We start from the raw sequence: 25,133 nt of genomic DNA, 5'->3' as shown, positions 1-25,133 counted from the left end.
GGCACATGGATTTCATAGAAAACTATACCGGAAAACACATGTTGTTTAAATTCTTGTACGACAAATATCTCCGGAATTTCATTCTAGCATAGAAATTCATGCAAGTTTACTGAATAGGACGAGTCTGCAACAACAAGGGAATATACATTTGAAGAAATTTTGCTATAATGATTGCTTTGTTGATGAAATTAATAATTTTACGTCACATATACGTTCAAAATTTGAACCCCTACCATCAGCGTGGTAGCCGAGAACCGTAGACGCTGCGCTACACTCACTTGATCGCTGAATGATCAACGCTGCGGGTATGGAAGTGAAGCCATAAAACTTCAACATCAATTTCCTATAGTAAACTATAGGGCATCTCATGAAAAGGCACTAGCCAGGTATTCGGGACAGGTCCCTCTACGACATATCTCTCGCCAAAAACTGTAATTAACAGTTCTGGTGATCCCCTTTTTTGCGGTAAGTTATAGTACCAGTACGATACTGCGTGAAGAGTTTGACAGACCACTGAAAGACCTGAGTCTAAACAAGGCCGCGGGGGTAGACAACATTCCATTAGAACTACTGACCGCCTTAAGAGAGCCAGTCCTGACAAAACTCTACCATCTGGTGAGCAAGACGTATGACGGACGACATACCCTCAGACTTCAAGAAGAATATAATTATTCCAATCCCAAAGAAAGCAGGTGTTGGCAGATGTGAAAATTGCCGAACTATCAGTTTAATAAGGCACAGCTGCAAAATACTAACGCGAATTCTTTACAGACGAATGGAAAAACTGGTAGAAGCCGACCTCGGGGAAGATCAGTTTGGATTCCGCAGAATTTTTGGAACACGTGTACCGTAGGTCTCTAGAAGAGCGTAGCGTTCCAAAGGATTGGAAAAGGACACAGGTCATCCCCGTTTTCAAGAAGGGTCGTCGAACAGATGTGCAGAACTATAGACCTATATCTCTAACGTCGATCAGTTGTAGAATTTTGGAACACGTATTATGTTCGAGTATAATGACTTTTCTGGAGACTAGAAATCTACTCTGTAGGAATCAGCATGGGTTTCGAAAAAGACGGTGGTGTGAAACCCAGCTCGCGGTATTCGTCCACGAGACTCAGAGGGCCATAGACACGGGTTCCCAGGTAGATGCCGTGTTTCTTGACTTCCGCAAGGCGTTCGATACAGTTCCCCACAGTCGTTTAATGAACAAAGTAAGAGCCGATTGTGTGATTGGATTGAGGAGTTCCTAGATAACAGAACGCAGCATGTCCTTCTCAATGGAGAGAAGTCTTCCGAAATAAGAGTGATTTCAGGTGTGCCGCAGGGGAGTGTCATAGGACCGTTGCTATTCACAATATACATAAATGACCTGGTGGATGACATCGGAAGTTCACTGAGGCTTTTTGCAGATGATGCTGTGGTGTAACAATGCAGGTTGTAACAATGAGGTTGTAACAATGCAAAATTGTACTGAAATGCAGGAGGATCTACAGCGAATTGACGCATGGTGCAGGGAATGGCAATTGAATCTCAATGCAGACAAGTGTAATGTGCTGCGAATACATAGAAAGATAGATCCCTTATCATTTATCTACAAAATAGCAGGTCAGCAACTGGAAGCAGTTAATTCCATAAATTATCTGGGAGTACGCATTAGGAGTGATTTAAAATGGAATGATCATATAAAGTTGATCGTCGGTAAAGCAGATGCCAGACTGAGATTCATTGGAAGAATCCTAAGGAAATGCAATCCGAAAACAAAGGAAGTAGGTAACAGTAGGCTTGTTCGCCCACTGCTTGAATACTGCTCAGCATTGTGGGATCCGTACCAGATAGGGTTGATAGAAGAGATAGAGAAGATCCAACGGAGAGCAGCGCGCTTCGTTACAGGATCATTTAGTAATCGCGAAAGCGTTACGGAGATGATAGATAAACTCCAGTGGAAGACTCTGCAGGAGAGACGCTCAGTAGCTCGGTACGGGCTTCTGTTAAAGTTTCGAGAACATACCTTCACCGAAGAGTCAAGCAGTATATTGCTCGCTCCTACGTATATCTCGCGAAGAGACCATGAGGATAAAATCAGAGACATTAGAGCCCACACAGAAGCATACCGACAATCCTTCTTTCCACTAACAATACGAGACTGGAATAGAAGGGAGAACCGATAGAGGTACTCAGGGTACCCTCCGCCACACACCGTCAGGTGGATTGCGGAGTATGGATGTAGATGTAGATGTAGATGTAGATGCAATACTGACCCTACGACGTATCTTAGAAAATACACACCTGGAAACTGAAATAAGAACACCGTGAATTCATTGTCCCAGGAAGGGGAAACTTTATTGACACATTCCTGCGGTCAGATACATCACATGATCACACTGACAGAACCACAGGCACATAGACACAGGCAACAGAGGATGCACAATGTCGGCACTAGTACAGTGTATATCCACCTTTCGCAGCAATGCAGGCTGCTATTCTCCCATGGAGACGATCGTAGAGATGCTGGATGTAGTCCTGTGGAACGGCTTGCCATGCCATTTCCACCTGGCGCCTCAGTTGGACCAGCGTTCGTGCTGGACGTGCAGACCGCGTGAGACGACGCTTCATCCAGTCCCAAACATGCTCAATGGGGGACAGATCCGGAGATCTTGCTGGCCAGGGTAGTTGACTTACACCTTCTAGAGCACGTTGGGTGGCACGGGATACATGCGGACGTGGACTGTCCTGTTGGAACAGCAAGTTCCCTTGCCGGTCTAGGAATGGTAGAACGATGGGTTCGATGACGGTTTGGATGTACCGTGCACTATTCAGTGTCCCCTCGACGATCACCAGTGGTGTACGGCCAGTGTAGGAGATCGCTCCCCACACCATGATGCCGGGTGTTGGCCCTGTGTGCCTCGGTCGCATGCAGTCCTGATTGTGGCGCTCACCTACACGGCGCCAAACACGCATACGACCATCATTGGCACCAAGGCAGAAGCGACTCTCATCGCTGAAGACGACACGTCTCCATTCGTCCCTCCATTCACGCCTGTCGCGACACCACTGGAGGCGGGCTGCACGATGTTGGGGCGTGAGCGGAAGACGGCCTAACGGTGTGCGGGACCGTAGCCCAGCTTCATGGAGACGGTTGCGAATGGTCCTCGCCGATACCCCAGGAGCAACAGTGTCCCTAATTTGCTGGGAAGTGGCGGTGCGGTCCCCTACGGCACTGCGTAGGATCCTACGGTCTTGGCGTGCATTCGTGCGTCGCTGCGGTCCGGTCCCAGGTCGACGGGCACGTGCACCTTCCGCCGACCACTGGCGACAACATCGATGTACTGTGGAGACCTCACGCCCCACGTGTTGAGCAATTCGGCGGTACGTCCACCCGGCCTCCCGCATGCCCACTATACGCCCTCGCTCAAAGTCCGTCAACTGCACATACGGTTCACGGTCACGCTGTCGCGGCATGCTACCAGCGTTAAAGACTGCGATGGAGCTCCTTATGCCACGGCAAACTGGCTGACACTGACGGCGGCGGTGCACAAATGCTGCGCAGCTAGCGCCATTCGACGGCCAACACCGCGGTTCCTGGTGTGTCCGCTGTGCCGTGCGTGTGATCATTGCTTGTACAGCCCTCTCGCAGTGTCCGGAGCAAGTATGGTGGGTCTGACACACCGGTGTCAATGTGTTCTTTTTTCCATTTCCAGGAGTGTAGATTAAGGAAAGGCATCTTACAGACATGTCAGGCTATTTGAGCCAGGGAAGGGCTTGTTTGCAGCAAGGCGAGTATCCACGTGGACAATACAGCGCAGTGAGGAGCACATTGGACTGTCAACACGGCATGTGACGGCTTCCCGTGAGGCGGTAGGAGGGAGAAGCGAGCGGACAGTGGTGCAGCCAGCGCCAATATTGAAGGCAGGAGTCGCTCTGCGTCGTAGTTTCAGACGTGACGATGTACGTATCGTTGTGCACAGGGCAGAATAGAACGAACGTTGCGAGATTGCATACGCCATTCCCATAAAGGCGCAGCACCTAGCGCGGTGGTATGCAGTGCCACTGGGTACACAAAACGATCACATAGCCTGTAATTTGGAGAGCAGCCATTATAAACTCTAAGACACAAAGAGGTCCCAAGGAGAGCAACTGTTGTAAACCCTAGGAAAAGACACGTGCCACGAAGGAATTCTCCAAATGGGACGGATATCGGCAGACTTGTCGTACGTGTACAGACAAAGAAATGATTACAATTTCAGAAAACTGGATGATTTATTCAAGAGAAAGAGCTTTACGAACTGAGGAAGTCAATAACGCACTGGTCCATCCCCGGCTCTTTTGCCAGCAGAAATTCGGCTTGGCATAAATAAAGTTGTTGGATGTTCTCCTGAGAGATCTGATCAATTAGAGCTTTGGATCGTCATTATCCCGAGGTCTTGCCCATAATGCTCCAAACATTCTCAGTTGGGGAGAGGACCGGCGAACTTGCTGGTCGAGGTAGAGTTTGGCAAGTACGGAAAAAAAGCAGTAGAAACTCTCGCTTTGAGCGGGCAGGTATTATCTTGCTAAAATGTAAGCCCAGGATGGCTTGCCATGAAGGGTAACAAAATGGAGCATAGAATATCGACGACGTACGGCTGCGCTGTAGGGGCGCTGTCAGCGATAACCAAAGTGGTCGTGCTGTGAAATGAAATGGCAACTCAGAACATCACTCGCGGTTGTCCGGTTGTATGGGAGGTTGGTGTTCCACTGGTGTCCAGGGGGTCTTCGAACACGTATTCGCTGGACATTGGGGCCTGAAATCTAGTTGACTGAAGTAGAATTGTCTTCAGTGATAGGTCCCGCTTCGAAGTGCACTCTGCCTAGCACTTTCTTAGATCTTTCAGCCACTTAAAACACCTGGTCATGAGTCGCCAAGAGACTGGCGCCGTATCAGTCGCCAGCCACTACTTTGATGACATTTGGCACAGAGGTGAAGCAACACAGGTGATGAAGAGAATCTGTCATTCAACCTCGATTAGATTCCCAGCCGGATTAAAACCACTGTTTCTGCATGTGATTGCGCCTCTTAGTTAACTTACTAAATTTCGCCTTATGTGCGCCCCAAAACACGTAACAATTTAATCATACATTCTTCCCATTATGCTGTACACATATAATAAGTAAAATTTCGTTGTTTGCTATCCTGCAGTGTACTGATCAAAGCTCTGGAGGGTATGGCAGTTGTTGAAAGGCATCTTTTAAACTTCCCAGAGTCGCATTTCAGAGATAAAATTGACGCAGTGCGGAAGTACATTGACCAAAAAGGGAGCTGCTTTTCTCAAACAGAGGTCTTTATGACATGCACTTAAATAGCCAAAGAGACTGGTACACCTGCCTGTTGTCGTGTGTGGCCCCCGCGACCACGCAGAAGTGCCGCAACACGATGTGACATGAGCTCGACTAATTTCTGAAATAGTGTTGGAGGGAACTGACACCATGAATCCTGCAGGGCTGTCCATAAATCCGTAAAAGCACGAGAGGGTGGAGATCTCTTCTGATCCGCACACAGCAAGGCATCCTAGATATGCTCCATAATGTTTATGTCTGGGGAGTTTGGTGGCCAGCGGAAGCGTTTAAACTAAGAAGAGTGTTCCTGGAGCCAATCTGTAGCAATCTGGACATATGGGGTGTCGCATTGTCCTGCTGGAATTGCCCAAGTACGTCGGAATGCTCAATGGACATGAATTGATGCAGGTGTACAGACAGGATCCTTACGTACGTGTCACTTGTCAGTCGTATCTAGACGTAGCAGAGGTCCCGTATCACTCCAACGGCACACGCCCCACACCATTACAGAGCCTCCACCAGCTTCAGCAGTTTCCTGTTGACCTGCAGAGTCCATGGATTCGTGAGGTTATCTCCATACCCGACACGTCCATCCACTCGGTACTGTATTAAACGAGACTCGTCCGATCAGGCAACATGTTTCCAGTCATCAATAGTCCAATGTCGGAGTTGAAGAGCCGAGGCGAGACGTAAAGCTTTGTGTCGTGCAGTCGGCTCTGACAGCCTCTATCGATCATGTTCCGTTGAATGGTTCGCATGCTGACAGTTGTTGATGGCCCAGCATTGAAATCTGCAGCAATTTGCGGAAGGGTTGCACTTCCGTTACGTTGACCGAGTCTCGAGTCGTCGTTGGTCCCGTTCTTGCAGGACCTTTTCCCAGCCGCATCGATGTCGTAAATTTGATGTTTCACCGGATTTCTGACATACATGGTCGTGAAATGGTCGTACGGGAAAATCCCCACTTCATAGCTACCTCGGAGATGCTGTGTCCCTCTGATCGTGAGCCAACTATAACACCACGTTCAAAGCGACTTAAATCTTGATAACTTGCCATCGTAGCAGCAGAATCCGATCTAGAAACTGCGCTAGACACTTGTTGTTTTATATAGGCGTTAACGACCGCAGCGACGTATTCTGACTGTTTACATATCTCTGTATTTGAGTACGCATTCCTATACCAGTTTCTTTGGCATTTCAGTGTATATTAGTCGACTATAATATTTTTGCATCTGGGAGAGAGGGCGCTTTGGTCTGATCGTGTGTTTACCTGTGCCCTTGAAGCCGATCAGAATGCTCTGCTGTTTTAAAGACCAGACAAATTGACCGGACTTATACGACATGCGAAAAAATTGATGAGTTTTTTCCTTTACTGTGATGTGACCGCTCGTTTCCGGTAACGGCCACGGGAGGCCAAGTGCATTAGTACCGTGGTGGGGTAGTACGTCATATTTGATCATAACCAGGCCATTATGTACACTACTGGCCATTAAAATTGCTACACCACGAAGATGACGTGCTACAATCGCGAAATTTAATCGACAGGAAGAAGATGCTGTGATATGCAAATGATTAGCTTTTCAGAGCATTCACACAAGCTTGGCGCCGGTGGCGACACCTACAACGTGCTGACATGAGGAAAGTTTCCAACCGATTTCTCATACACAGACAGCAGTTGACCGGTGTCAACCTGGTGAAACATTGTTGTGATGCCTCGTGTAAGGAGGAAAAATGCTTACTATCACGTTTCCGACTTCGATAAAGGTCGGATCGTAGCCTATCGCGATTGCGGTTTTCTCGTATCGCGACATTGCCGCTCGCGTTGGTCGAGATCTAATGACTGTTCGCAGAATATGGAATCGGTGGGTTCATGAGGGTAATACGGAACGCCGTGATGGATCCCAACGGCCTCGTATCACTAGCAGTCGAGATGACAGGCATCTTATCCGCATGGCTGTAACGGATCGTGCAGCCACGTCTCGATCCCTGAGTCAACAGATGGAGACGTTTGCAAGACAACAACCAACTGCACGAACAGTTTGACAACGTTTGCAGCAGCATGGACTATCAGCTCGGAGACCATGGCTGCGGTTATCCCTGACGCTGCATCACAGACAGGAGCGCCTGCGATGGTGTACTCAACGACGAACCTGGGTGCACGAATTGCAAAACATCATTTTTTCGGATGAATCCAGGTTCTGTTTATAGCATCAGGATGGTCGCATCCGTGTCTGGCGACATCGCGGTGAACGCACATTGGAATCGTGTATTAGTCGTCGCCATACTGGCGTATCATCCGGCGTGATGGTATGGGGTGCCATCGGTTACACGTCTCGGTCACCTCTTGTTTGCATTGACGGCACTTTGAACATTGGTCGTTACATTTCAGATGTGTTACGACCCGTGGCTCTACCCTTCATTCGATCTATGCGAAACCCTATATTTCAGCAGGATAATGCACGATCGCATGTTGCAGGTCCTGTACGGGCCTTTCTGGATACAGAAAATGTTCGACTGCTGTCCTGGCCTGCACATCCTCCAGATCTCTCACCAATTGAAAACGTCTGGTCAATGGTGACCGAGCAACTGGCTCTTCACAATACCCGGTCACTACTCTTGATGAACTGGGGTATCGTGTTGAAGCTGCATGGGCAGCTGTACCTATACACGCCATCCAATGTGGTTGTTCTGGGTGCTGATTTCTCAGGATCTATGCACCCAAATTGAGTAAAAATGTAATCACATGTCAGTTCTAGTATAATATATTTGTCCAATGAATACCCGTTTATCATCTGTATTTCTTCTTGGTGTAGCAATTTTAATGGCCAGTAGTGTACTTATAACCTACAGACAATGAAATGTGGTGGATGTCTTTCGCGAAGCACGTCGAAACGCCAAGGCTGTTTGGCCTCCGCAAGGGGCCGGCAGCAGAAGGCGAGCTCCACGGTTTAGCGTTGGTGCAGGGCAGGCCGGGAGCAGGGAGGCCGATCTGCATATGAAGGGCCGCGCAGGTGAGAAGCGCGCGCAGGCGCGAGACGAATTTCTTGCAAACAATGCACGGTCGCCGGCAGCTGCGCCTGCTTTGCACAGCCGTCTCTCTCTCTCTCACACACACACACACGCACTCACACATACACTCGCGAGGGACCAGTCCGTCTGGGCCCGGTCCCACGCCGACTCCCATCCTAGCCCTTCCGTCCCTTGCACTGCAGCAGAGGGTATTTCACGACAAACCGTCATACACCTGCCGGCAGAGTCTCGGAAGTACACACAAAGTAGACAGTCACTATTCACACATTAATTCTTACATTAAAGAAATCAACAACCAACGAAGCGAATACATAGAAAGAAGGTTCCTTTATTGTATGATCATATGATAACGGGACAAACACTGGTAGCAGTTACTTCTGTAAAATAAATGGGAGTAAGCGTACTGAACGATTTGAATTGGAATGATCATATAAAATTAATTGTTGGTAAGGCGGGTGCCAGGTTGAGGTTCATTGGGAGAGTCTTTAGAAAATGTGGCTTACAAAACACTCGCTCGACCTCTACTTGATCAGTGAGGGATCCATACGAAGTCGGGTTGACAGAGGAGATAGAGAAGATCCAAAGAAGAGCGGCGCGTTTCGTCACAGGGTTATTTGGTAAGCGTGATAGCGTTACGGAGATGTTTAACAAACTCAAGTGGCAGGCTCTGCAAGAGAGGCGCTCAGCATCGTGGTTTAGCTTGCTGTCGAGGTTTCGAGAAGGTGCGTTTCTGGATGAGGTATCGAATATATTGCTTCCCCCTACTTATATCTCCCGAGGAGATCACGAATGTAAAATTAGAGAGATTCGAGCGCGCACGGAGTCTTTCCGGCAGTCGTTCTTCCCGCGAACCGTACGCGACTGGAACAGGAAAGGGAGGTAATGACAGTGGCACGTATAGTGCCCTCCACCACACACCGTTGGGTGTCTTGCAGAGTATAAATGTAGATGTAGATGTAGGTTAGATTTCATGGCACTCATCTTTACACACTTTTAACTGAAAGTCGAGCACGATGTTGACGTCATACTGCGCAACGATATCGTGAACTACAGCAAACAAAGTGGTAGCGAATGAGGTTGGAGTACATCCTAAGCGTCTACAAAAATGCTACAAAATAGAATTTTCTGTCTGAATGATCCTAAATATGGAGATCCAAAGATGAAAAAAGAAAAAAATCCCATCGTCATTGAATCTCTTTATCGAGTTCGTCATAAGATTACTACAACCGTCTCATCTTGCAGCAAATAACCCATGAAACTGATCCCTAAGAGCAACTGTAAAGAGTGTCGGCCCTGTGTCATGTTGGAATCTTGTGAAAATAAAATATTTTAATGTTAAACACGAAACGAATTACATTCAAAATTATGTGAAAATTTTCAAGAAAACCGGTGCAGTCTGGATAAATTCACGTAAGCTCGAAGCTTCCAGCTCAGTTCTCGGCATCCTGACTGTCTCTTCTGGCAGTACCGAATTATGTAACTCATCAACGTAGATCTTTTTCCTAAGAAAATAAACGTTTCTCTCTGTCGATGTCGAGTAAGTAATCGATATGACGTGCAAAAAGTAAACACCAGCTCTTCAGTACGTACATCCCAGTCCGTATTGAGCACGTCGCACGTCTAGGAACTTTCTCACTCACACAAAATATACTTTCTCTAGTATTTTAGTAGATATTTGCAATTTCGTTTTTGCACTCTGTAGATTGAGTCATCCCAAACAAATACCACATCATATCCATCATGTGTCGGCGGAAGGTGTCCGTTTGTTTCCCGTTACAAACAATATGATTTTTGAAATGGAATTTTACGAGCCCATTTGATACAGCGATCCCACATTAGTCTCGTGCGATATTCATGTTATCGATATATATAAACAGGGACAGTAAATATCGATAAATAACCGGTACTCCAGCAGGGACAGCACCATCCGACCCGCCCTGATTACTACCGCCAAGCGTGCAGCGCTATTGAGGCGCTGTTGGAGTACTGATTATCCGTCGTGTTTTATTGTCCCTATTAACACATATAGAAAAAACAAATATCCCACTGTAGTATGGGAACGCTCTATCGAATGGGCACGTAAAATTCGACGTATAAATATTTTTTTTCTAACGGGAAACAAACCGGCGCATTCTGTCGACACTTGCGCGTCGCATGACTGAGGTGACGAGCGCTGTTTGGGCTGACTGCAGCTACACTACACAAAAACCAAATTGCAATTTTCCGCCAAGTCACCAGAGAAAGTTGATCTGGCGACTCTTAGAAGAGACGCGCTTATAACAAAGTCACTGCATCGAAGGTGTAGGGTTAATACATCACGTCGTAAGGAAAAATTTTTGTTACAGACAAAATGTTTGCTGACATTTCTCGGCGACGCTAGGCGTCCTTTAACATTCGCTGGTGCTGGGAAGACGAGATTTCACTCAACTAGCTGGGTCTAATAACCAGGTGTGCACCATACTAACTCCTTCAGTAAATTAATAGCAATTTTCAACAAGAGATATTTTAGAACCGGAAACTTTAATTTTGTACCCTCTTGCATAAGGAGCAGATGAATGGATTATAGGCAACGCACAAGGGATACGCACGCCACAAAGTACATACACCAAGCTGCACCTCAGATGCATAACAAATGCCAAAAGACACCTAACAGCAAATGCAAAACAGCTCCCAGCCCACTGTCCGACCGAGATTTTTAAGGATTGCACTTGGTTGTTAGGCAGAAGCTGGAACTGGTAATCGCTTCTCAAGTATTCTTACTTAGAAATCCAATTGCCCCGCTCCCAGCTCATTGGTATTTGATAAAATTAACGCTCTCTATGACCGGACCAGCTAACTTGGGTAGAGAATGAAAGATGAAAACGAGAAAAGAAACAGAAAGAGACACGCCAGCATAGCTTCTGTTAATTAAGTAGGATTCTCAGTACGGTTTTAGACTGTAAACAACACTATATTTAAAACTTATCTTAAAAATTATGTTAACATATTCGAACAACAGAAAATCCAATCTTTTCCAACTCTTTAGTGATACACAGGGAGTCATATTAAATGCGAACAGTTTTAAAATTGCAGAACTAGTTCAAGATATGGAAACGAGGTTTCGACAAGCGATAGGAAGCAAAGGACAGGATGCTTTTCGAATGGAACTTGGTTTCTGTTTTCAACACAACTATATAATGTTTATAAAGGAACGAGTACAGTGATACGACGGTTTTTAACGCTTGGTTCATCTTGCCGCAAGCTACAGGCCGTAAAGATCCTTAAGTTGAAGGAAAGAGAACTGACACTGACCAGTTTCCAGCCATCATCTTGTGTTTAATGGTTAAATTGTGCTTCCCAACAATCTTTCCTCTCCAAACATAGGAGACAGCAGCATCCCTCTTGTTTGAAGAAGTATTGAAATCCGATAAGTATAAAGAGCGAGGTGGTGCAAACAGTGAACTCTCAGATACCCACCAACCTTCCGTGTTTCCTGTCGATAAAGGTGAATCCTTATATGGTTCCCCTGAAAGGGACACGGCTGATTTTCTTCTCCATCCTGTTCTACCGAAGCTTGTGCTCCATTCCTAATGAAAAACCCTGAAATTCCTTTTTTTTTTTTTTTTTACCCTGTCGTTGAATAGCGGCCGATTAACTAGAAGTTACTTGTTAAACACTTATTACTTATTTTCATATATCCAACATGAAACTTCATGATAACTTAAACCTGTGTGCCGGATGAGACTAGAACTCCGGACCGTTGCCTTTCTCGGGCAAGGAGAACTTCCGTGAAGTTTGGAAGGTAGGAGACGAGGCACGGGCGGAGGTAAGGCTGTGGGGATGTGTCGCGAGCCGTGCTTGGGTAGCTCCTTGGGTAGAGCACTTGCCCTCGAAAGGCAAAGGACCCGAATTCGAGTCTCGGTGCGGCACATAGTTTTAATCTGCCAGGAAGTTTCACATCAGCTCGCACTCTTCTGCAGAGAGAAAATTTCACGATTGTCAAATTGTTTCTTGCATCTAAACTACTTATGAAATAATAGAATATCTACGTTACTTGGGTTATTTGTATTTATTTATTTATAAATGTACTTCAACTGGCAAGCTTAGAGACTTAAGACCCTATTTTACATCTAAATAGACATCTTTAGCGAGCACAGCCTTACTTGTAAACCTGTTTTATCAAAACAACAGCGACAGCACTGCTGCCCTTCTCGAGTATCGTCACATTAAAGCTATACGGAGATATCTTCTTTCACCACCGGCATTGAAGAACATGATTCAGAAGTTCGAATTAACTGCTGATTTGGGAATTGCTCCTGTTTAAAATGGCTCTGAGCACTATGGAGCTTAACTTCTGAGGTCATCAGCCCCCTAGAACTTAGAATTACTTAAACCTAACTAACCTAAGGACATCACAAACATCCATGCCCGAGGCAGGATTCGAACCTGCGACCGTAGCGGTCGCGCTGTTCCAGACTGAAGCGCCTAGAGCCGCTCGGCCACTCCGGGCGGCATTTGCCCCTGGGAGGGACCGACGGCCAATTGTGCCACAGATTGTTGAAGAAGTTACTGTTGCCGTAGCTGATAACTCTGCAAATGTGCGATCTTGAAGCAGTGCATGAACTGTGACACGAAAGCTGAATATTCTATGAAATGGTATCTGTAGCACGGTTCCAGGCTGTCGTGGATGTAGATGATCGTCACACTGAGCAACGTTTGTATCCTGGAACGTAAACATTGCACACAGATAAAAATCGTCACCCCCTCATGTGGAATTTAAAACTTGTTCCTTTCAAGGGTTTATTCGTTATTTCCCTTCCGCGTGTTCTTAGAAGTGCTTCCTCAAAATTTCATCGTCCTACGATCGTTCGTATTCCGTGGCGGCAGTGTCAAGTATAGTAATTTTAATCATAACCATCCTCTATATTTAGCCATCAGAACGTAGAAACGTTTTTGGGCGTAAAATTGCAGAGCGATATGAAGTGGGACAAGCATGTAATGGCAGTTGAAGGGAAGGCGGATAGTCGTCTTCGGTTCATTGGTAGAATTTTGGGAAGATGTGGTACATCTGTAAAGGAGACCGCTTATAAAACACTAATACGACCTATTCTTGAGTACTGCTCGAGCGTTTGGGAATCTTATCAGGTCGGATTGAGGGAGGACATAGAAGCAATTCAGAGGCGGGCTGCTAGATTTGTTACTGGTAGGTCTGATCATCAAGCGAATGTCACGGAAATGCTTCAGGAACTCGGGTGGGAGTCTCTGGAGGAAAGGAGGCGTTCTTTTCGTGAATCGCTACTGAGGAAATTTAGAGAACCAGCATTTGAGGCTGACTGCAGTACAATTTTACTGTCGCCAACTTATATTTCGCGGAAAGACCACAAAGATAAGATAAGAGAGATTAGGGCTTGTACAGAGGCATATAGGCAGTCATTTTTCCCTCGTTCTGTTTGGGGGTGGAAAGGGAGAGAAGATGCTAGTTGTGGTACAAGGTACCCTCCGCCACTCACCGTGTGGTGGATTGCGGAGTATGTATGTAGATGTAGATATTTTGTGGTGTTTTATATCTAGAGAGGTGCAAGCAAAGGTTAAAGTAGACCACGAACATATATGCCAAGAGATAGAATATCTGGAAAATAGATATACAGACAATACTTCGAGATGCAGCGGAAATCAGATCAAAATGCTACTCCTGACGATGTTTGAAATGAATGAGACGAAACGCTCTGCTAAAATAAATACTTTTCTTAGCAATTGCAAGGATGAAACTGAAATACGACAAATAAATGATAAAAAATTCAGAAGATTGCCTGTAAGGTGAGTGGCACAGCCACTTCTAGAACAAGGTCACAAATTAATATCGATTAGGATGATGGGTAAGTTGGAACGGCAGGAAGTTCCGCGGGGGGATAAATGTGCGGTGCGCGCCGAGGCATTCCGGAGCGCGAGAGGCCGCAGCACCGAGGATCCAGCAAGTCGTGCTGCGGCGCAGCACACCACAGCACGTATGACGTCACGGCGGCGCCAGATCAATACGCCGGGGCGCACACAAGATGGCGCCAGGCATTGTGGGCGGCCGGCGGCGTCCGCGCCCGCAGCGACGCGCAGCGCAGGTCAGCGCACGGCGGCCGGCACCAGCTGACGTCAGCGGGGCGGCACTGAGGGCCCGCCGGCTGCGGCGCGGCAGTGTCCGCCGTATAGTGACAACACCGACTGAAAGGAAGGCCTCGGCGCTTGTTCGTGACGTCACGTCAGCTAGGCACGGCGAACGCCAGGTCTGTTTCAGGCATACTCATAATGGTGGTGTCTCCCTCCCTGACACAGGAAAATGTGAAACTATTGGCGGTAGTTGACCAACACACATTGTTCTGAGAGATTTCTGCAATCAATTAATCGTGCAATTCATTACACTTCTTAACAAATAGTGTTCTCCTGAACTTAAATTTCCACCTGTTTTAAGGATTAACATAAAAAAACAACTTCATGGTCCAGCAGCAACAGAATTCGTGCTTCTTTACCTTATTTGTAAATCTGAGGAAGCTACTTTTGTACTGGGTTGCTTTTACTAGAAACTATGAACATATTGGTCTCTTCTTTAGGTATCTTGGTTGACTATGGGGTGAGGAGCACTGAATGTTAGTGAAATATCTTGCGATTTTACACGTTGAGGGAGGGGGTGGGGGACAGAAGAAGAGGCAAGAGAGAGATACTTGTTTTATCAAATAAAATTGTTTTATCCTATAAACATTCTCCTTTCAGTTGCAAGAGGGGAATATTTATCTTTTCTAATGTGCGTGTTAAAAAAAGTTTAAGCTCAGCAGTATTTTCGATGTATGAAGCTATTTTGTTTCCTGTTTAGAATTCCTTTCTTTGAAAACGACTGTAATCTAATGACTGGCAACAGTTGGACATTTACACATGTAAATTAGTTCACATTTCCAGTGACGATGTCAAACGAAAATAAATAAAAGAAACGAGTTCATTGTAAGGGGGTTGGGGTAAGTTTCGATAGCAAAATGGATCAAGTAAATATAGTTACTAGAATGTAAAATTTCCGAAGCTTGCAATGGGGCAAAGCGTCTTCTCATATTCATCTACGTTTGTTTCGACAGGACTCAGTAATACAGAACAATGATCTTCATTCGTAGGTTCACGATAGTAATAAAATCTTTCATCTAAATAAAACTGCAGAATCCAAAACAATACCAAACATTTTGTCCAAAAATAAGAGAGTTATAGAGATAAGTACGCTCAGACGTTTCTGCCTGCAACAGACCTGGCGTTCGCCGTCACCAACAAGCGCCGAGGCCTTCCTTTGAGTCGGTGTTGCTCGTGATCGCCACGCTGGAGGTCAACAAGTCTAAATACTAGACTCTGGGGAACCGTGTGTTTGATAAGCATCTATCTTTCCGCAGAAATGCCGTTAATGTATGTTTTTCAGTTCTATCAAAGCACTCCGTCTTCAGGCCACGAGTGGCCTACCGGGACCATCCGACCGCCGTGTCATCCTTAGGAAAGGATGCGGATAGGAGGGGCGTTGAGTCAGCACACCGCTCTCCCGGGCGTTATGTTGGTATTCTTGACCGAAGCCGCTACAATTCGGTCGACTAGCTCCTTAACTGGCATTACGAGGCTGAGTGCGCCCCGAAAAATGGCAACAGCGCATGGCTGCCTGGATGGTCACCCATCCAAGTGCCGACCACGCCCGACAGCGCTTAACTTCGGTGATCTCACGGGAACCGGTGTAACCACTGAGGCAAGGCCGTTGCCTTTCAGTTCTATCAAGCTGATTAAATCATACACTTTCGACTTCAGATAAATCACAATCTATGTTTTATAGAGTACTGTGTTCGTTTTGTTTCCTTTCCTGTGGTAGGTTGCAGGGATCCATGCAGGCTGGACATTCACAGCCTATTTAATTCGAAGCAAGTCGTCGTACCAAAGTTTTCGATCAGTGATGGTGCTAAATGTGTGGATAGTTCTTGCTTTATTAACACTCGTAACTTTATCTGCCGAGATCTGAAGCGATAAACGGGTTTAGGCGCTTAACGTTTGTCAACTGAAATAACTTTTGACACCTTAAAGATATTTATAATACTCGTAATATTTGTAGCTACTTCAGAGAACGTAGTATAAAAGAGTTATGCAGGTTAATCATATCATGTACTTGTTTTCTATCGTGAATAGGTCATGAAATGTTAGTTACCCTGTACAAATGAACTGACACACACTGGAGATTTTCATAGATTTTTTTTTCTTTTTAGCAACATACAAAAACCAAGCCTAAGAGAGACACAGACGGTTTGCAATGATCGTGAAACAAAATTTTTGATTGTGACTAGAATAAAAATAAAGAAAGACAAACGTGTAGCTATACCCGGCTGGCTACAAAATAGAGCCGGCCGGGGTGGCTGAGCGGTACTAGGCGCTACAGTCGCAGGTTCGAATCCTGCCTCGGGTATGGATGTGTGTGATGTCCTTAGGTTAGTTAGGTTTAAGTAGTTCTAAGTTCTAGGGGACTGATGACCACAGCAGTTAAGTCCCATAGTGCTCAGAGCCATTTTTTTACAAAATAGTGAATGGACAAAAAACAAATCAACCAAACCACATTCAATTGTTTGGTTGTAAACTTTCATAGTTAGTTGAGCTATAATACCCCATAGTATCGACGGTCTCTAGTGTAGTATTTCAACTATTGCGAGGGTATGCAGAATTATACGTTGAAAATACCATCAGCTATCCTATTTTGCACGTATACGCCATTTTTTTAATATTAATATGGTGCAATTTTGCTCTTAAAAACGAAGTATTCATTGCGCAGAAAATGCAATGGACTAACATGTTTTCCATGTCTGTTTTAAGAGGAAGATTAGCGTCAACGTCCACTCGACATGTGGGTTATTTGAGACACACTACTAGCTCACGTGGACGAGGATGTGAGACGGAAACGAGCATAGGAACTACCCCAGCATTCAACTGAGTAATTTACGAAAGCACAAAAAAAGTTTGGATGGTCCACCGTGGATCTGAACTCTGCTCCTCACAGAAACGTGTCGACCTCGTTCGTGAGCTACTTTTTGGTAACTCCTTAATCAGCTTGGCGCGCTGGCAACAGTCTCACAATATATTCACATCACCTTACGAAGTCTGTTAGCCCTGAACACGTTCGTAAGCACACTTTGGAATTAGTATTTCGACAAGTGATGTGCGTGTGCGGAGGATGTTACATTATTTACCAAAACACTGATTTTTTACTTAAAACAATTTGAACATGGCTGCAATGCAGCAACGGTTATAAAACAGCAGGTATAATAAACAGCAAACCAGTTGCAGTAAACGGTTCAAATGACTCTGAGCACTATGGGACTTAACTGCTGAGGTCAGCCGGCCGCGGTGGTCTCGCGGTTAAGGCGCTCAGTCCGGAACCGCGCGACTGCTACGGTTGCAGGTTCGAATCCTGCCTCGGGCATGGATGTGTGTGATGACCTTAGGTTAGTTAGGTTTAAGTAGTTCTAAGTTCTAGGGGACTGATGACCACAGAAGTTAAGTCCCATAGTGCTCAGAGCCATTTGAACCATTTTTTTGCTGAGGTCATCAGTCCCCTAGGACTTAAAACTACTTAAACCTAACGAACCTAAGGACATCACACACATCCATGCCCGAGGCAGGATTCGAACCTGCAACCGTAGCGGTCGCGCGGTTCCAGGCTGTAGCGCCTAGAACCGCTCGGCCACCCCGGCCGGCCAGTAAACGGTGGTTTTCAAATAACCTTTACCATGATTTCGACAGATTTATACCAGAATTCCCCAGGGGGACAAACCTGCATATAATGCGATAACTTATAATGAAATCGCCATGGCTAACGTTTCAAACAGAAAATACTTTCTACAACAAGTGTAAGAATATCACAAACGACATGGTATATGCCAACATTATGCAGGTAGTACTTACAAACTTCACAACAGAAATCAGTCAGTAATGCTGTCCCTACATGTCATGTGTCGGCAACGGTCTGTATGTCCATGTGTAAAAATTAAGGCCCCTACAATCAAGGGCTCACATCAGTAAAACCAATCTCTTAAAATAACAGACGTTGTTAGTAGCTACAAGGCGACTGAGGAAGAGAGGAGAGCGTAGATACCAGGAAAACAACTCCTGAGGCGCATGCGCCCATAGACATGTACACTTGATGGTCTGAACAGCCACTAAGCGTAAGCACATTGAAATTACTAACAGAAACACACCGTGCGAAACAACGAATATAGAATGAGATGATGAAAAAGACAAATACATAAAATATACTGGCGTAAGTTAAGACCCTTATAGGACTATCAGTACATTATCGTACTGAAACAGTGATGTATGTGCATAAGGACGTTGTTACAAAGGTAATGACAGCAATGAAATTAATATCACCTACACTATATAATCATTTCTTGTGCGGTTTTTACATGTCGACAAACTCGTGTGATAACAGCTGTGACATTTTATTGTGGTTCTCGAATTCAAAGGGCTCTGAGCACTATGGGACTTAACATCTGAGGTCATCAGTCCCCTATAACTTAGAACTACTTAAACCTATCTAACCTAAGGACATCACACACATCCATGTCCGGGACAGGATTCGAACCTGCGACCGTAGCGGTCGCGCTGTTCCGGACTGAAGCGCCTAGAACCACTCGGCCACCGCGGCCGGCGCTCTTTATTGTTTTTAAGATAAAAATAATAAAATTCAGATGGCGTCCCACTATTTTGAACTCTCATTGTCGCAGTATTAAATATTCCTACACGATACTCGAAAGATGCGCATTTAGTGAATGGAAGGTAGAACCTGCGACCGACGAGGAAGAAATTCAGTGAGGATAACCAAGACAGCTATAGAGGGAGACGATTCGAATAGAACGCTGGAGTTTGCTCACGAATTGCTCAACATAGCCCTCCACATGCAACAATGCGCAAAGAACAACTTGCGCAGTTAACATGTCCATGTCTCATCTTAGTTAGATAATTAATGAGGCATGAGTAGGAATCGCTACAACCGTTTCAAAAGAACCATCCCAGCATTTGCCTGGAACAATTTAGGGATGTAACGGAAAACCTAAATGTGCATGACCGGGTGGGGATTTGAACCATCATCCTCTAGCATGCGATTCCAGTGTGTTAACCACAACGCTACCTCGGTAGGTAGCTAATTTCAGTCTACCGCCCTTAATGTAGCATCCATCTGCCGTTATAACATAGGTGTGCTACCGACATGTGTTTTAAGTTACAAATTGAAAGCCTCGTGCTGACTGTGTGTTGTGTGATGTCCTTAGGTTAGTTAGGTTTAAGTAGTTCTAAGTTCTAGGGGACTGATGACCATAGATGTTAAGTCCCATAGTGCTCAGAGCCATTTGAACCATTACAGATTAAGAGAGAGTTAAAAGTTTCGATCAAGGCACAATATTTGGTAAATGCTTTAAAATTGTCGCTTACCTCCTAAATGATTTCTTGTGCAAAGCAGTAGGAAGTCAGAGCTTAAGTCTAAAAGTAAATTTGCCAAATGTGTTGCACAGTTGAAGAACAACATAGCATCAGGCAGTAATATTAGAACGTCAGTGCTTTGCTCGCAGAAAGCAGCACAATGAGGCGGTAAAAAAACAGTATAAAACAAACCTCTACTGATGTACAGTGCTTCACGTCCGAAGTGTTGAGCCGTGTGGCCTTTGGCTGCCGCAACCCGCATCTCTGGCCCACCTCCAGCAATACACGCCTTAGCAACAACCATTCATGCAACAACAACAGTACACGCCACCACAACAGGACTTTACAGTCATCACGAGCACTGCTGACTACCATCGCTTGTGGATCTCTACTCGAACACGGCAAATGCTTTCCCCCATGCCACTACACAGCTGAAAAGAGAAAGGAGAGAGACGTTATATCATTTTTACTATCCTAAACTCGGAAATTTTGACAGCTACAACACACAAGAAGGATATGATACTCACATAAAAATAAGATTTACGGTGTGTCCATAAAATCACTTTGTAATTTTAAAGGTTTATTAAGAAGGTAACTGATTTGTTGTCCCCATCAGATCTGTACTATGCACTCATTGGCTATCAAAAAATTTAACCACTGTGCATTTTTGTGTTTCAGGTGCCTTCCTGATGCATACATACACAATGGCCAATCCTTTAAGAGAAAATAAAGTGTGTACCTTAGCTTCTTAAAACATAACTGGATGTGCGTTCAGTGAAGCTTCGAAACAAAATCCAGAAGAGATTCACTGTCGCCCTCACTAGTTCGTGTATGGACCAAGAAATTTATAAAGAAGATTTTCGACAAAGGGAGGAGTGGCCGGGCAAGAGGAACTAAGGAACACTGACGGAGTAAAAGCAACTTTCGACTATTCTCCCGGAAGGTGGTTCCGTATGGCTATCACGTTCAACAGTGCAAAAAACGTCCTATATGAAAATTCGCGACTGTACGCAGTGCAGTTGTTATGGATGCTGGAGCCGAATGATTAAGCGGGACGAAAATAGTTAATATGCTGCAGAGGATGTCTGCCATTGAAACAATCCTCAACCGAATTTGTTTCAGTGACGAGGCAAACTTCCATCCTTCAGGAAATCTGAACACGCACAGTCATAAAACTCCCAACGAGACATCAGTAACTGCAAATCTTTACCTACCTTTTAACAGAATATGTGGTATCACAACTACATGGCCTGGAATTCTTCATAGGATTTATCAGATCAACTTAGTGCAATATTCGTTTTGTCGATACGTATTAAGAGGGACAACGGAAGCCGAGGAATGAACAGCACTCCAGCAGTGAGTGAGTAGCGCTGCTGTATGGCGCTAGAAGACAGCGTGGGGCAGCGCTGCTCACTCGCCGCTGGAGTACTGTTCATTCATCGCAATTTATTCACCCAGCTAATAAATAAAGATAAAACCGTAATCGCACTAAAGCAATCTAATGGCCACGTAAAATACCGCTTTAAATATCATTTCGTTTGTAATGGGAAACTACCAGATGCTTTCTGTTGACTCTGGGCGTTGCATAACACATGTTATGACCAGTATTTGCTTCGTCTGACTACAGTTACACATTGCAAAAATGAAGTTGAAATATCTTCCGGAAAACTGGTAAACGCACCTGACGACTTTTTAGAGAGACAAAGAAAGGGAAGCACCCAGAAGACATGTTCGGATGTCAGTGTAACTTTGTATGCTTTCACACTATTGGGAGATATGTAAATGATTATACGAGTGCAATTCTCTGTGGCAGGGAGAACGGCCGTCAGACATCATTAGTGATGTTCGTGTTCAGTTTTGATAGCACGACTGCTAGGTTATACAAGGGGCGTGAGCAACACTGTATTGAGTGAACGACATAGAGATGCTGCTTACTCGTGTGAGTCAACATTATCAGCACTCGACAGAATTTGAAAGGGGCTTCACTGTGGGCCTCCATTTGGCCGGCTCCTCGAATCGCGCTATATCCAGCTCTGTGGGAGTCCAGATGTGGTAGTGACCCGTTATTGGACTGCACGTCAGCGTATGATCACCACAAGGGAGGTTCGCCGTACCGCCCACTATGCACAGCGTAATAACTGTACCCCACATGCGCTTACCATGCAAGCACAAATAGTGGACACCCAGCAGAGCATCTGGGCTAGAGAATTACCTCCCCAAGCTTTGGCTGCCCTTAACATCACAATATAAACGGCTGCGTTTGGAGTGGTACCTTGACCATTAAGCTAGAACTGCTGGAGAATGGCATCGCGTGGCATTCAGCGTTGAGTCGTGATTTTGGACTTCACTGGATGACCAAAGTCAGCGAGAATGGCGGCGTCTTGAGGAGAGGCCTCATTCTTCCAGTGTTTTGGAAAGCACAGTGGTATTACTCTTTGCGACATGGGGTTGGGAGCCATTGGGTATGGCTTCATATCACCGTCGGCAGGTAGCGACTAAGAGAACTTGGACAGCACAACGATACGTCAAGGGCATCTTCTTTTCTCCAGCGTTATCGGTCGTGCGACAATATCTTGGGTCCAATTTTCAACACAACAATGCTCATCCACGCATGACAAATGTCTCTATGAATTGTATGCCAGGCTCTTCCGTGGCCAGCAAGGTTCGGGGATCTGTCACCGATAGAACATGTGGGAGGTCAGCTTCGACGTCAGTTCCGTGCTTGCGCCAGTATTCAGGGTATCATGACCAGTAACAAACAGCTATGGATCAGCTTATCTCAGGAAAGGATATAACGGTGTTATGACGCCCTTCCAAACCGAACCGGTGCACGCATTCAGGTCAGAAGGGATGCAGTATCATACTGATGAGTGGGCTCATAATGCCAAGTTCTTTGTAAATTTGACTAGTGAAGTCTCACGACAGTTGAGCTTTATTTTATGTTGGATGAATTCAAGCTGCTGGGTCATTCCGCTACCTCACGTCAAACTCTGTCGACCCCATGCAAGCTTATAAATGATAATTGTATTTATCTCGTTGTGTGCACCCAAACTATGGTACATGCAGGTTGCGGATACGGATCGTTTCAGCCACAAATAATAGATGTAATTTTGTGGAGATGCTTAAATGGTTCGTAGGTGTATGTGCGAATGAAACTGTGTTGTGAAAGCCTGTGAAATTATTCGCGACCAGCCTGAAACTTTTGAAAGGGTGCAGTAGGCACGTGTGCGGAGTTGCATTGAAGTTGAGTGATTTACTGCTACTACAAAACAGATGTAGTACCCAACTCGTCACTGTTAGGAAAGTAAAATGTGGAATACGCAGCAATATTTAGTGGCGTATTAGTACATATAGGTGGTAATATGTTGATATAGTATTTGTTAACGGTCTTGACACGAACTCCCTATCCTCAACAGTTTGGACTCTTCATTTTGTTATAAAAAGGCAAAAAAAATCACTCTGCCTGTATAAAAGCTTTCATCAAAACCACTGCCGTTTTCACGCCAATTTCGGCGCATCTACACGTGATATAAATCTTGTCCACAACATAATTTTATGCTGTCCTGAGACTCTCCCGTGCTTCAAGTCATTGATAAACTACAACCCATTCGTCATATTGATGAAAGCGGGGTGTCCCATATTAAAAGGTGATGCGGGCACGGCCGTGAATAACACGGAAATCATCTTGTATAAGCAGACGCCCTAGTTTCGCAAGCATTGACCACAAAACCATGTTTATTTACAAAAATCCATGTTTTAGTATTTAAATGAGACTTCCAAAATGTCACCACTGTCTTCTTCTCCTTCTTCTTCTTACGTCTCTGCCTCTTTCTCTCTCTCTCTCTCTCTCTCTCTCTCTCTCTCTCTCTCTCTCTCGCTCTCTCTAACTGCTCTTCGAAGCTCTTTCTAATTTCATAGAAAAACGTATATGATTCCATTTAATAAAACGTAGCTGGTCTCAAATTAGGCAGCTACAACGCTGAAAATTACTTGCTTATGTCAGATATTCCGCACGCTGTCGGCTGCAACAGAAAGAAAAGCAGCCTACTTTAGCTGTTCCACTCTCTATAAATACGGTGTTTCGAAACAGTTCTTTCAATTTAATACAGAAGGTAAAGAACATCGTCAGTAACATATTTCGACCAGGAACGCATGGTCTCTGGAGGGAAACTGTAGTGTTATGGAACATTTTGTTGGTGGTATTGACGTAAGATGTTGTGTCGGTGTCGCTGCCTGAGAATGTGTATTGACATACAGAATTGCTCTGTGTACGAATGGTTGGCTCTGAGGTCTGCCTGGAAACTCACCGATTCATTCCCAAGCAACACCACCTTGTCACAACAGTGACTTCCTTGTAAACACACTGATTCAGTCGCAGCCATCACCGCCTTGTGACAACACTAGTGATCATGGAGCTGTTTACGTACATTGAAACGGCTGACATACATCTGGTACACGGGTCTGTGAATGCGAATGGACGGTCTGCAATGAGTTATCGACAGCGCTTTCCCAACCGATGATTTCCACAACACCAAAAATTGGACATTCTGCATCGCCTGCTACGTGAAACAGACACTTGCTGTGCAAGTACGCATGATATACTTCGAAATCGAACAGCGCGAACTCCCGAAATGGAAGACGAGATTCTGCGGTATGTTGGGGACACTCAGTCTACAAGTGCACGACGCATTGTACATCCTTGGCGTCAGACATAGCGTCGTGTGGAATGTGTTACACGACCAGGAGCTTCATCCTTTCCACCTTCAGCGCGTCGCAGCTCCAGCAACTGAAGATTTTTCCCAACGCGTGCAGGTCGAACAAATGGTTTTTACAGCAGACTCCCCTGCACCGCTTATTTCCGGCCGAGGTTCTGTACGAGGCATTGTTTACTCGTGAAGGCTGTTCCAGCATTTATGAGTTACTCAATCTCGTGCTCATCAACAGCAATTCGGTGTTGATGTGCGAGCTGGCATTCTTGGTGATAGGCTGACTGGACCGTGCATTCTTCCCATTCTGTCTCAACGGACGCATCTTCGTGGCAAGTGTGTTGCCAGAAACACTGGAGGACGCGTCTCTGAATGTTAGACAAAGGCTGTACCTCGAGAACGATGGGGCGCCAGCCTATTACAACACTGCTGTGGGGAATCATCTGAGAGCCACTTTCAGAAATCAATGGATAGGCCGAGGTAGCTCTGTGGCCTGGCCACTCAGGTCACCTGTCCTCTGGGGTAGAATGAAGAAGCTAGTTGTGAAACGGTTGCGGAAAGAGAAGCAGACTTCGTCGCTAGAGTTGCCGTTGCTGCTGGTACCATTGTGGACATGCCAGGAACCTTCGAACGGGCACGACAATCAAT

At 45.5% G+C, this 25,133-nt stretch overlaps 1 pseudogene; it reads right to left on the bottom strand.

The window, feature by feature from the left end:
* Positions 1–15,968: 15,968 nt before the first annotated feature.
* Positions 15,969–16,086, bottom strand: LOC124790696 (annotated as a pseudogene).
* Between the last annotated feature and the right edge of the window lie 9,047 nt (positions 16,087–25,133).

Source organism: Schistocerca piceifrons, chromosome 3 (genome assembly GCF_021461385.2).
Source record: "Schistocerca piceifrons isolate TAMUIC-IGC-003096 chromosome 3, iqSchPice1.1, whole genome shotgun sequence".
Lineage (NCBI taxonomy): Eukaryota > Metazoa > Arthropoda > Insecta > Orthoptera > Acrididae > Schistocerca > Schistocerca piceifrons.
The sequence above is the reverse complement of the archived record's forward strand: the minus strand, read 5'-3'. Positions and strand labels throughout refer to the sequence as shown.